The following is a 12,682-nucleotide window of genomic DNA, read 5'->3' on the forward strand; positions in this document are numbered from 1 at the left end:
TCCAACAGTTCGTATGCCTTGTTGGTGAAGTATGTGGCCTTGGACAATCAACAAGCATGACCACAAATAAAGGCACACACCAATTACGGGAGCACCCTCCCAACTTCGTATATTACTCAAAAAATACAAAGAATACTAGTGTACATGCGTTGGACATCACACCCCGATGTCTCAGACGCCCCCAACCGTCTAGGTCTTAGCTGGACCAACCAACTCGCAACACGTCCACCAGGCAAGCCACCTGCTAATTGGATAGACACTTGTCGCTCGGCCAAGCTTATGGGACAACCACCGTTGGATTCCTCCTACAAAATGTGAAGACGCTCCACGTGGATACTACTGATAACTACAAATAACCGTCATGTACTCGCACTCTTGCTCATAAAAGCACCCCCTGCTGCTGCGTCAATAATGGTGCGAGTAGTACCGCACAAACCATCATAGAAATTGTGGACTAGCATCCACTTCTCAATACCATGGTGGGGACACTTTCTCAACAAGTCTTTAAATCTCTCCCAATCATCATAAAGAGACTCACCCTCCAACTATTAAAAATTGTTGATCTCTCCTCTCAACTTTGCTGCCTTCGCAGGAGGGAAAAACTTTGAGAGAAATTTCTGAGCGAGGTCATTCCAGGTAGTGATCAAATTGGGTGGCAAAGATACCAACCAACTCTTAGCTAGGTCCCTCAAAGAGAATGGAAATAACCTTAATCAAATGGCATCATTGCTAACTCCATTCATTATAAATGTCTAGCAGAGCTCAACGAAGTTAGCAAGATGCATGTTGGGGTCTTCTGTTGGCAATCCCCCAAATTGAACAGTGGATTGAACCATTTGGAGTATGGCAGGTTTGATTTCAAAATTGTTGGCATTGACAGTGGGTGGCCTGATACAAGACTGAACCCCTGTTACAGTAGGCAACACATAGTCCCTCAAACTTCTGGCTGGGGGATTCTGACCAATACCTTCCTGAGCTTGATCCTCAACAACACCCCTGTTCAACCCATTGTTGTTATTCACTGGATCAGCCATAGTGGTGTCAAACCTTCTTTCCAACCTCTTATTTTGTCGATTCAGTCTACAAGTCTTCTCTATTTCAGGATCAACAGGCACTCGAATCGCAGGGCCTTGGCGTCACATAAACTACTTGTAACCTGAGATGAGAAAAATTGAGACAATGACAGAATTAGTAAAACTGAAAATAAAATACCAAATTAGAATAAAATTCAACTATTTTCATATTAGCTAAAAAAAACAGTCCCCGAAAACGGCGCCAAAAACTTGTGAAAAATCCAACACACAAGTATACATATTGTCTTTACAAGTAATAGCTCATGTAAGTGAGATCATTCCCACAAGGACTGTAGAATAGTACCAATTAATTGAATTTTTGTTTCTATTTGGCTATTGAAAAATGGATTGTTTAAACTAAATAATCTAAGCAATAAATAAAAAACGAAACAATAAACAAGATTCAATCAAGAAATAAAATGTAGGGAAATTAATTTCAATTGCTTCCATTTCCTATTTCAATAATGCAACCCAATTTTTCTTCTTCTACCTATTGTGATAGTGGATTATAAAATAACCTAAATTCGGATTAAGACATATAGATTCTAAATTGTATGGCACTATCCTACATTTCTGAGGTATAACACACACATAATCAGCATTAAGCAATAATCCTAAAGCTACACAAGCCACACAAATACTCTCGTTTTATGTCGAAACTTATGTTTATTCAATTAGAGCATTCTCAACACTCACTTTTAAGATTTTGAATTGAAATCATAAATCATGGATAGGATGGCCAGTCAAATACATGTAATAAGCACAAATATGAATAAATCACACATCAATAGAAGAAAAATATCGAAATTGTATTAATTCATAGAAATCTTCAGACATTCTCCATTAAAATCCCTAAATTGGAGTTTAGTTCATAGTCTCCATTAAATTTTTCATAATCAAATCCATAAAAGACATAAAAAAATCAAAAAATAAAAGAGTAGAGAAGAAACTAGATTCGGGGTTGTCACAATTGCTCCAAAGCTTGATCTCCAATTCTCTCTTTTGTTGTTCTCTAAGTTCTGAAAGAGGTCTCTTCTGAAAAACGCAATTTTTCTAATTAAAAACGATGACCTCTTAATTTTCTGCCCTATTTCCAAAAATTCCCTTCAATAAGTGGAAAATTCGTGAACTGTACGGACGATAGCGCTGCAGCGCCAATTCCTGCGCCGCGGTGCCACTCAAAAATTTGTACTTCTCGGCTTTCTGGAAAAAAAAAAGGCTTGCCGCAACTCTAATACACCCAAGCGTCGTGGCCCAAAAAGCTGCGCCACAACTCTAATTTGAATTTAGATTTCCACTTCCAATCTAATTTTTGACCTTGCCGCGGTTGTAATGGACACCAGCGCCACGGCACAAATTCTAGCGTCATGGCCCTAATTGGATATCCTGCAACTAACACTTTTAAGCCCGATTTAGCACTTGTTTTCCACATTCCATTCCATTTGAACCATTCTTGTGCTTAAACCTGAAATCAGGAAAAACAAGTGTAAATCCGCTCCCACAAACACGTAAACTCAGTAATAAAAAATGAATCAAGACACTTAGAAAGTAGGCTTAGAATAACCTAACAGTTAGATGCATCTGTTTCAACTTCAAATGATTTTTGCAAGTTTGGCAATGCTAACACTGGGGCCTCAAGGATCTTTTGTTTCGACAACTGAAAAGATTCTTCATGTTAACTAGTCAAATTTTTTATTGGCTTTTGTAAGAGAGTTTAATGGTGCTGCAATTATATAGAAATGTCTAATAAACTTTCTCAAATATTGGCATGCACTAATAAAACTTCAAACTTTGGTCATTTAATGGGGTGTGGTCCATTGAGTGATAACTTTCCTCTCCTTGGATCTACTTTGAGCTCTCCAGCACCAACAATGAACCCTAGGTATATAAGTTATTGCTTCCTAAATTCACATTTCTTACCGTTCAAACGAAGTTGATTTGCTTGTGAGACATTCATGACTTGAGTAATATGTTGAAGATGGTCCTCCCATGTAACACTGTATATAAGGATATCATCCAAATAAACAATGACAAATTCATCAATGAAAGGACGAAGTACTTCATTCATCAGCCGCATAAATATGGTCGAAGCATTACATAGTCTAAAAGGCATAACCAACCATTCAAACAATCCCTACTTAGTCTTAAAAGCAGCTTTCCAAGTGTCTTCTTCATGAATGCGCACCTGATGGTAACCAGATTTGAGATCGAGTTTGGTGAAGTAATGAGCACCATGCAACTGATCTAAGAGATCATCAATCCTTGGTAAAGGATATCAATTCTTAATGGTAATCTTATGGATCGCCCTGTAGTCTACACACATACGCCATTCTCCATCCTTCTTTAGTACAAGGAGTACCGGTGAACCACATGGTGAACAGTTAGGCTTTATAACCCCTTGTTCAAGAAGTCCTTGTACTTGCTTCTTCATTTCTTCACTCTCTGTCAAAAAAGTGTAATATAAATCATGTTTGGTAGAGGGGAATCTCTTACCGACTGAATTTCATGCTCTATAGTTCTCTGTGGTGATAGGACTTGCACATCCTCAAAATGATCAGAGAATTCCTTTTGTAATTCTCCAATGCCTAAATTTTTTGAAGGTGTTAGAGTCATTATTGAGAAAGTGACCACATTTGCACATTGATCATGTGGTCTAATCATCAGTAAGACAAATCATCCACAAGAGTTAACCAACTACATGACCCCAAGATGTCTTTTTATTCATCTATCAAGGGCACATGACCCCAGAATGACTTAATAGTCATTAATCTAGGGTGCAAGACCCCAGAATGACTTAACAGCCATCATCTGGTTAGGGCTGGAAGCCCTAGAATCATCATTTATTAATATTTACATACATGCAGTAATAATTTTTCTTGCTGAGCCTTGGCTCACAGGTGCTATACAGTGTAGGTAAAGGGAAAAAAAAGCTTACCCAGCCTTGAGCGGAGAGCTTAGGTGGCGATGTGTACATATGCAGTCGCTTGACCACCACAGCCAAGGTGTTTCTCAGGGGAACAAGGGTTTAACCCTATTTTTGCCGCTTAGGTCGGCTGGATTGTAACTTTCGAACTGTAATGACCATTTTGGATTATAAACAACTTTATAAACACTTTTAGGGGATCCCATGCATAGTTTAACATTTAAATAAAATATATTCATTCCTTTTGATAGATATTTTAACCCTGGCCCATTTTTAAGACTTAGATGCACATTTATGGCCTAATGACTCATTTAGCGAGTTATGCACTATTTAAAGTACATTGTGTGATGGTCCTGGATGACTAGGGCGTTACAACTCGGTATCAGAGCGTGCCAAGGTTTAGGGTTCCTGTAGACTGGCTGGGCATGTGCACTCGCCATTAAAGACAAGCTCAACTCATGGTTCGGTAACTATTTATGTGGTTATGTGTTTTACTGCTTAAATAAAATATAAATGATATACCTGAATGCATGAGATACATTGATAGGGCTGGCCCTTGACTACTGCATGATGAGAAAAAACGTGCTTATTAGCACTGATATTGCTAGAACATGCTTATTAGCATCGTTAATTGTTAATTGTTAACTATTAAATGTTAATTGTTATATTAATGAATCGACATGCTTATTATCATGACTATTGAATGGGGATGAGTTTTTGCTTTATCTTGGATTGTGAGGCGGCAAGAGGTTTAGTTATCACTACCTAATTGGCTGCACTGACTATTGTAGCAAGGTATAAGTATGCTTCCATGACAGATAGATTCATCAACTGGATAGGAAGATCAAGGCCAGAATGATAGACAAGGTCAGTATAATGACCAGGGTCAGACCCCTCAGCTAGCCCCTAAAAACTGGCAACAATTTCTTGTTGATTTACAAGCCAGAGTAATGAGAGATGAAGAAGAAATATGCCTCTTGAGACAACAACAGGTTCCTCCAGGGAACATTTTGCCAGAGGCACCACTTGTAGCAGTTCCAACAGTTGAGCAGTCGCCAGAGGCTTAGAATAAATGGGAACCTCTTTATGAAAGGTTCAGGAAACAACACCCTCCAAGTTTTTAGGGTAGTTCAGATCTAGCTAAGGTCGAGCAGTGGATGAGCTTGGTTACCACCATCCTAGACTTTATGAGGGTGTATGGTAATGAGAGGGTGGCTTGTGCCACATATATGTTTCGGGAGGATGCCTGAATTTGGTGGGAAGTGATATCCCAGACCAGAAATGTAATGCCCTTAGTTGGGAAGAGTTTCAGGCTCTGTTAAATGAAAAGTACTATAATGATGCCATCAGGGCTGCAAAAGCTGAAGAGTTCAGCAAGCTGTTTTAGGGGAGTTTGTCAATGGTTGAATATGCCTTAAAGTTTGACAGACTGGCAAAGTTTTCAATGGAACTAGTTCCCGCTGATGGGACCAGAATGGAAAGGTTTCTCCTGGGGTTACACCCTAGGATAGCCCATGATGTTCGTATTACCACTGTGCTATGAGTGACTGGTTGAGAAGGCGCTCACAGCTGAGAGCGCAGAAAACAAGATCTGGCATGATAATTCATCTATGAAAGACATTAGGAGGGTGGGGCCTCCATTTATGGGTTCAGGTAGGGGCGGAGGCCTTAGTTATCAAAAAAGGAAGGCTCTTGATGCCTTCCCAGCGCCAGGCCCTGACAGGAGACCACGTGGTATTACAATGGGCCACCAGAGCAGCAATGAGCTCTGGATGACTTTTCCTGTGTGCCCTAGATGCAAGAGGCACCATTTATGGGAGTGTCGAGCAAGGGCCTGCTTTTTATGCGAGGTAGTGGAACATTTGAGAAAGGATTGCCCGAGAGCAAGGAAGGAAGAGCCAAGAAAGGCAGACAGCTCGACCCCAGCTTCAGTGTTCGCATTGACTCAGGCAGAAGCTGAGGCTTGTCCCTCAGTATTTACAGGTCAACTTTTTAGTGTTGGAACCCCTTATGTTGTTTTGATTTATTTTCATGCTAAACATTCTTTTGAAGCTAGTAGAATTATTGATAGACTGTGTAGACCATGTGATTACTATGTTGTGGGATTCAGAAACTTATTACCCACTGGGGAATTAGTAATATCCAAGAGATGGATTAGATCATTGCCAGTGACACTGGAGGGCACAGAGTTACCAGTTGATTTGACAAAGTTGGTTTTGACCGACTTTGACATGATTTTGGGTATGGACTGGTTAGTGAAGTATGGGACAACCATAGATTAAAGAAGGAAGATGGTAACCTTTGAGCCTGAAGGTGAGGATACTTTTGTGTTTGTTGGCACTGTGCTTGGACTCGTATACCTATAATATATGTTCTGAGGGCTAGAGATCTATTGCAAGGAGGTTGCGTAGGATTCTTAGCCAGTGTTGTAGATACCATTCAGGACATGTTGGTGGGACCAGAGGAGACCAGACTAGTATGTGAATTTCTGGATGTGTTTCTAGGAGAATTACCAGGTTTGCCACCACACAGAGAGATTGAATTAGCACCAAGAACGGAGCCAGTGTCTAGAGCACCTTACATAATGGCCCCAACAGAATTAAAATAACTGAAGGTACAGCTACAGGAGCGTTAGATTTGGGTTTTATCAGACCTAGTTTCTCACTGTGGGGTGCACCAGTTCCGTTTGTGAAGAAGAAGGATGGTTATCTAAGGATGTGTATTAATTACAAAGAACTGAATAAGTTAATAATTAAGAACAAGTATCCTCTGCCAATGATAGATGATATGTTTGATAAATTGCAGGGTAAGAAGGCATTCTCAAAGATAGACCTTCGATCTGGTTATCATCTGCTAAGAGGCAAGGAGGGAGATATACCGAAGACTGCCTTTCCTACTAGATATGGGCATTATGAGTTCTTTGTCATGTCCTTCAGGTTGACTAATGCCCCTCTGCTTTTATGGATTTGATGAATAGAGTGTTCAAGGATTATTTGGACCAGTTTGTGATCGTCTTCATTGATGATATTCTGGTTTATTCTCAGTCAGAGTCAGAACATGAGCAACATCTGAGGTTGGTTCTACAGAGACTGAGGGAACACAGGTTGTTTGCAAAGTTCAAGAAATGTGAATTCTGGTTATCTCAAGTAACTTTCCTTGGTCATATTGTCAGTAAAGAGGAGGCGGTCAGAGATTGGCCAAGGCCAAAGAATGCTTCAGAGGTTAGGAGCTTCCTTGGGTTGGTAGGTTGTTACAGGAATTTCGTGGAAGGGTTCTCAAAGATTGCCATTTCATTGACTGAACTGACACGCAAGAATTTGAAGTTTGTGTGATCAGATAAGTGTGAGAACAGCTTCCAGAAACTAAAGTTGAGGTTGATTACATCTCCAGTTTTGAGTCTTCCAACAGATTAAGAGAAATTTTTGATATACTGTGATGCCTCACATCAGGGTTTGGGTTGTGTATTGATGCAGTCAGGGAAGGTGATTGCTTATGCCTCACGCCAGTTGAAAAAATATGAACAGAGATATCACACTCATGACTTAGATTTGGCAGCAGTGGTCTTTGTGTTAAAGGTATGGAGGCCTGATCTTTATGGGGAGAAGTGTGAGATTTATATAGACCAAAAGAGCCTGAAGTACTTTTTCACGCAGAATTATCTGAACATGAGACAAAGGCGTTAGCTGGAGTTAGTGAAGGATTATGATTGTGAGATCATGTATCATCCAAGAAAGGCAAACATGGTAGCAAATGCTTTAAGTAGGAAAAGTCTGTGGCAGATTTTCAGTGCAAGGTTGATATCCAGAGAGTTAGTAGAGGATATGACCAAAGCTAGCATAGAGTTGCTGGTAGGCCAGCTGGCCAACATTATGTTGCAGTCTACGCTATTGGAAAGAATAAAAGAAGGTCAGTTGGGTGATCCACATCTGACCAAGATTAGAGAGGACATTCTAGCTGGAGTGTCCAGAGATTATACAGTGTCAGATATGGGCTTGTTGAGATACAAAGACCGGATATGTGTTCTGATGGACACTGTTATGAGGCGGGAGATTATGGATGAATCTCATACTACTCCTTAATATTTGTATCGAGGAACTACGAAGATGTATCAGGATGTGAGATCGCTGTATTGGTGGCCTAGGATGAAGAGGAATGTGGCAGAATATGTAGCAAAGTGTTTGACATGTCAACAGGTCAAGGATGAGCATCAGAGGCCAGCAGGGCTATTACAACCTCTGGACATCCCATAGTGGAAATGGGAGGACATCACAATGGATTTCTTGGTGGGGTTACTGAGGACTGTGGGTCAACATGATTCGGTGTGGGTTATCGTGGATTGATACACCAAGTTAGCTCACTTCTTACCACTAAGGACAACTTATACACTTGACCAGTATGCAGATCTCTATGTGAGAGAGATTTTGCGCCTTCATGGGCCACCGAGGTCGATCATGTCAGATCGGGACCCCACATTCACTTCTAAGTTCTTGGGAAGTTTGCATAGGGCCATGGGTACACAGTTGAAGTTCAGTACTACATATCATCGTCAGATTGATGGACAATCTGAGAGGACGATCGAGATATTAGAAGACATACTACGAGCATGTGTGCTGGACTTTGGTGGGTCCTAGAGTAAGTATTTACCTTTGATAGAGTTTTCCTACAACAACAGTTATCAGTTGACCATTGGGGTGGCTCCTTATGAGATGATATATGGTAGGAAATGCAGATCCCTCATTCATTGGGATTAGACAGGAGAAAATAGATACTTGGGTCCTGAGGCAGTTCAGAGGACCAATGAGGCCATTGTGAAAATTAGAGCTCGGATGCCTGCTTCTCAATGCAGACAAAAAAGTTATGTTGATCCCAAATGCAGGAACATGGAGTTCCAAGTGGGAGACTGTGTCTTCCTTAGAGTCTCACCATGGAAAGGGGTGAGAAGATTTGGGAAGAAGTGAAAGCTGAGACCTAGATTTGTATGTCCATTTGAGATCCTAGAGAGGATTGGTCGGTGGCCTATAGGTTGGCCTTACCTCTAGCATTGTCGGTCGTGCATAATGTATTCCACATTTAAGCTCTTCGGAGGTATGTATCAGATGTGACTCATGTGTATAGTTACGAGGGTCTGGAGCTTGAGGTAGATCTCTCCTATGAGGAATGGCCAGTCCAGATACTAGACAGAAAGGACAAGTTCTTGAGAAATAAAACTATACCTTTGGTTAAGGTATTATGGAGGAACAGCAAGGTCGAGGAAGCGACCTGAGAGCTAGAGTCAGACATGCATAGTCAGTATCCCGAGCTATTCAGGTAAATTTCAGGGATGAAATTTCTGTAAGGAGGGGATAGTTGTAATGTCTCAAATTCCCTAATGTGGCTTTAGTGCCTGGACTAGGGGCCAGGAAGGCCATAATTGATTTAATGTATTATTATATGATTATATGCATGATTATGTGCATTGTATTATTATATGGCTATATTTGTATAGTTATGTGCATGTATGTGATATATGGGTGAGATCACATTATTATGTGATTATGTTTGAGCTATTCGACATGAGACGATCTTAGGAAGAAAGTTAGCGGTTTGGTAATAACGGGGTTAATTATTGGGCTTGGGGTGAACCAAGGGGTAATTTGGTGCTTAGTACATTACTGGGATTTAAGCGGGTAATGGGAAATGATTTGATAATTATTTGGGGATATTAGGAATAACGGGAATTTGAGGACGTTAATTATGATTAACGGGGTAGGTGGTAATGACAAATTTGGCCTTGGGTGGCTTTGAGGGTTTTAGATGGCCCTAGGGGCATTTTGGTCATTTTAGGCCATTAGATATACTCAGCCAAGGTAGGTTATAGAAGAAACTAAGGCAGAAAAACAGAGCTTCCTCTCTCCTCTCTCTCGATCAATTCCATTTTCACTCTCAGTTTGATTTTTGAGGCAAAGCTAGAAGATTAAAGCTTGAGGATATGAGGCTTGAGAGTTTAGAATTGAGCTGCAGCAATTGAAGGTGTTAATTCATTATTGAGGTAATGATTTTAAGTTTAACCCCTAAGTTTTACTCTGATTTTAAGGTTGTTTATAAGCTTGGGAGTTTGATCTTAGAATTGGGTATTTTATGGTGTTTTGAGTGTTTCTAAGCTTGGGTTTTATTGCCAAATTGGTGGTTATGTTGTGTTGGGGTTTGGTTTTGATATTGGGATTGTTGGGTTATGTTTTTGGATGAGTTTGAATTGATGAAAATGTAGGGGAGCTAGTTTCGTGGGGTCAAGTCGTGAACGAGTTCATGGGTGCCGCGACTTGAGTGAACCCCTAGAGCCTTCACTAGGCTCTGTCTGGCAGGCGTGCCACGACCCTCAAAGGCAAGACGCGGCCCACCCCTAGCACCCAAACAAGGGACTTGTCTGTCAGGGAGACGCGCCGCGGCCATTGGGGGTAGGTCGTGGCCCGCCTGTTCTTGTTTAGCCAGGCCTGATTTTACTAGGTTATAAGTGCGAGTTTTCAAACCTTAAGGCTCATGATCAAATCTACTATCCGTTTTGGTAGGATTCGAGGTCCTGGGGGCGAGGACTTAATCTGGGAATATTTTATTACTCATTTTATTGATGGGATTTCCTATTTGGTTATGATTAGGTGACCGCTAAGGGCCTAAAGTCATGATCGTTTTCAAGGGTCATTCTTAACTTATTTTACGCTCAAGTCTGAGGTAAGAAAACTGCACCTATTATGTGACATACATGATTATTGTTGAAGCATGTTGATTGCTCTATATTTGGATGTTGCACTATGAATGCTTGAAAGCATTGTTTATTTTAGCAACGCACTAACTTATTAGTAAGAAACGAAAATGGTGTTAAGTGTTGGTCGTGAAGTTCTGACTTATCAGTCAGGATCGACAATAGTACTGAGCGCTGGTCGTATGGAATTGAATTATGAGTCAAGAGCGAAAAAAGCGCATTGAACACTGGTTGATATGATTAGATCTAATCAACAAGAGCATTATATGCTTGTCCGACCTATTGGTCGAAGAAAGCTAAAGCGCTTAGCTATTCTATGGCTAGTTACTCAAAGCCAGGGCTAAAAGGCTCATGTGACTTGATGGTCACATGGCTTAGGGCGCAGGACCCTAGGATGTCATATTAGTCATCTATCCAGGGCGCATGACCCTAGAATTACTTAATAGTCATTAATCCAGGGCGCAAGACCCCAGAATGGCTTAACACTCATCATTTGGTTAGGGTTGCAAGCCCCAAAATGATCATTTATTAATATTTGCATACATGCAGTGTTAAGTTTTCTTGATGAGCCTTGGCTCACGGGTGCTATATGGTGCAGGTAAAGGGAAAGACAAGCTTACCCAACCTTGAGTGGAGACCTTAGGTGGCGACTTGTACATATGCAGCTGCTTGATCACCACGGCCAAGGTGTTTCTCCAGGGAACTAGGGTTTAACCCTATTTTTGTCGGTCGAGTCGGTGAGATTGTAACTTTTGAACTGTAATGACCATTTTGGATTGTAAACAACTTTGTAAACACTTTTAGGGGATCCCATGCACATTTTAACATTTTAAATATAATATATCCATTCATTTTGATCGAGATTTTAACCCCATCCCATTAATAACACTTAGATGCACATTGATGGCCTAATGACTCATTTAGCGAGTTATGAACTATTTAAAGTACACAGTGTGACAGTCTTGGTTAACCAGGGCGTTACATGTATAATCTTGTACCGATTGGTCAAACCTTTGGCTAAAGTGCTGCCATTTGTACCATCTTTCCTCCACATATCCAATAGATAGAACTGCTTTCTTAGAACCTTCTTGAACTTACTCGAAGTCAACTATGAAACATTGTATCGTTTTCGAAATGACTTCCACCATGTAACAACATGGCTCGAGAGTTTAAGGCTTGCAAACAGGATCTTTTAAACATTAGAATACTTATGTATATTAAAATAAGTTTCTAATGTGTCTATCCAACTATCTAATTTATCACCATCTATAACACCATTGTAAGTAGGAATTTCAACCTTAAAATAATATTTTAAGGACTTTTATGATTACATACTTCCTTGAATGTATCTTCTTGGATGGTTTCCTCCTCGTCTTTGCTGTCATTTTCGACATTTCCCTTTGAAGGGGAAGCATTTGAAAATTTTGAGTTTTTCAAATTTTTGACAAGCTCTAAAAAAAAGATGTTGACAATAATTACAGTTGTTCTTCAAGCTTTGTGATGCGAGAACCATCACCATTCTTTCCAGTTACTTCTTGTGCCATAACTCCTCTATTTACCATTGGCTTTCGATGAATAAGCAAATGACCTACAAGCTCTTCTTTAAAAGTTTTACGTTGGTCGCGTGTTAAGACCATAATCCATCTTTACCCTTTTTCGGATTTGTTGCTCTGATACCACTTGATCCAAAACTTCTAGAGGTAAGAACTTTCAATAGGAAACAGATGTTGATACTTCTCTTTGGAAATGGGAATTGTTAATATAAGAGAGGTAATGTTATACAAGATAAGAAAGAATGTTAGAACTAAGAAAATTATTTTCCAATTGATTGATTCATTCAATTTACAACATAAGCTTTATATACATGTCGACTTACTTAAAATAAAACAAGTATATTAAGTAAATAGTTTTTAAACCATTAACATCTAATGGTTTATAAACATTTACTAA

The 12,682-nt window shown here is 40.0% G+C and overlaps 1 non-coding gene across 1 annotated transcript; it reads left to right on the plus strand.

The window, feature by feature from the left end:
* The first annotated feature begins 471 nt into the window (after positions 1 to 471).
* Positions 472 to 578, plus strand: LOC133813191 (small nucleolar RNA R71). The gene has a single exon (XR_009884229.1). It is a non-coding gene; the product is annotated as a small nucleolar RNA R71 (small nucleolar RNA).
* The last annotated feature ends 12,104 nt before the right edge of the window (positions 579 to 12,682 follow it).

This window comes from Humulus lupulus, chromosome 1 (genome assembly GCF_963169125.1).
Source record: "Humulus lupulus chromosome 1, drHumLupu1.1, whole genome shotgun sequence".
Lineage (NCBI taxonomy): Eukaryota > Viridiplantae > Streptophyta > Magnoliopsida > Rosales > Cannabaceae > Humulus > Humulus lupulus.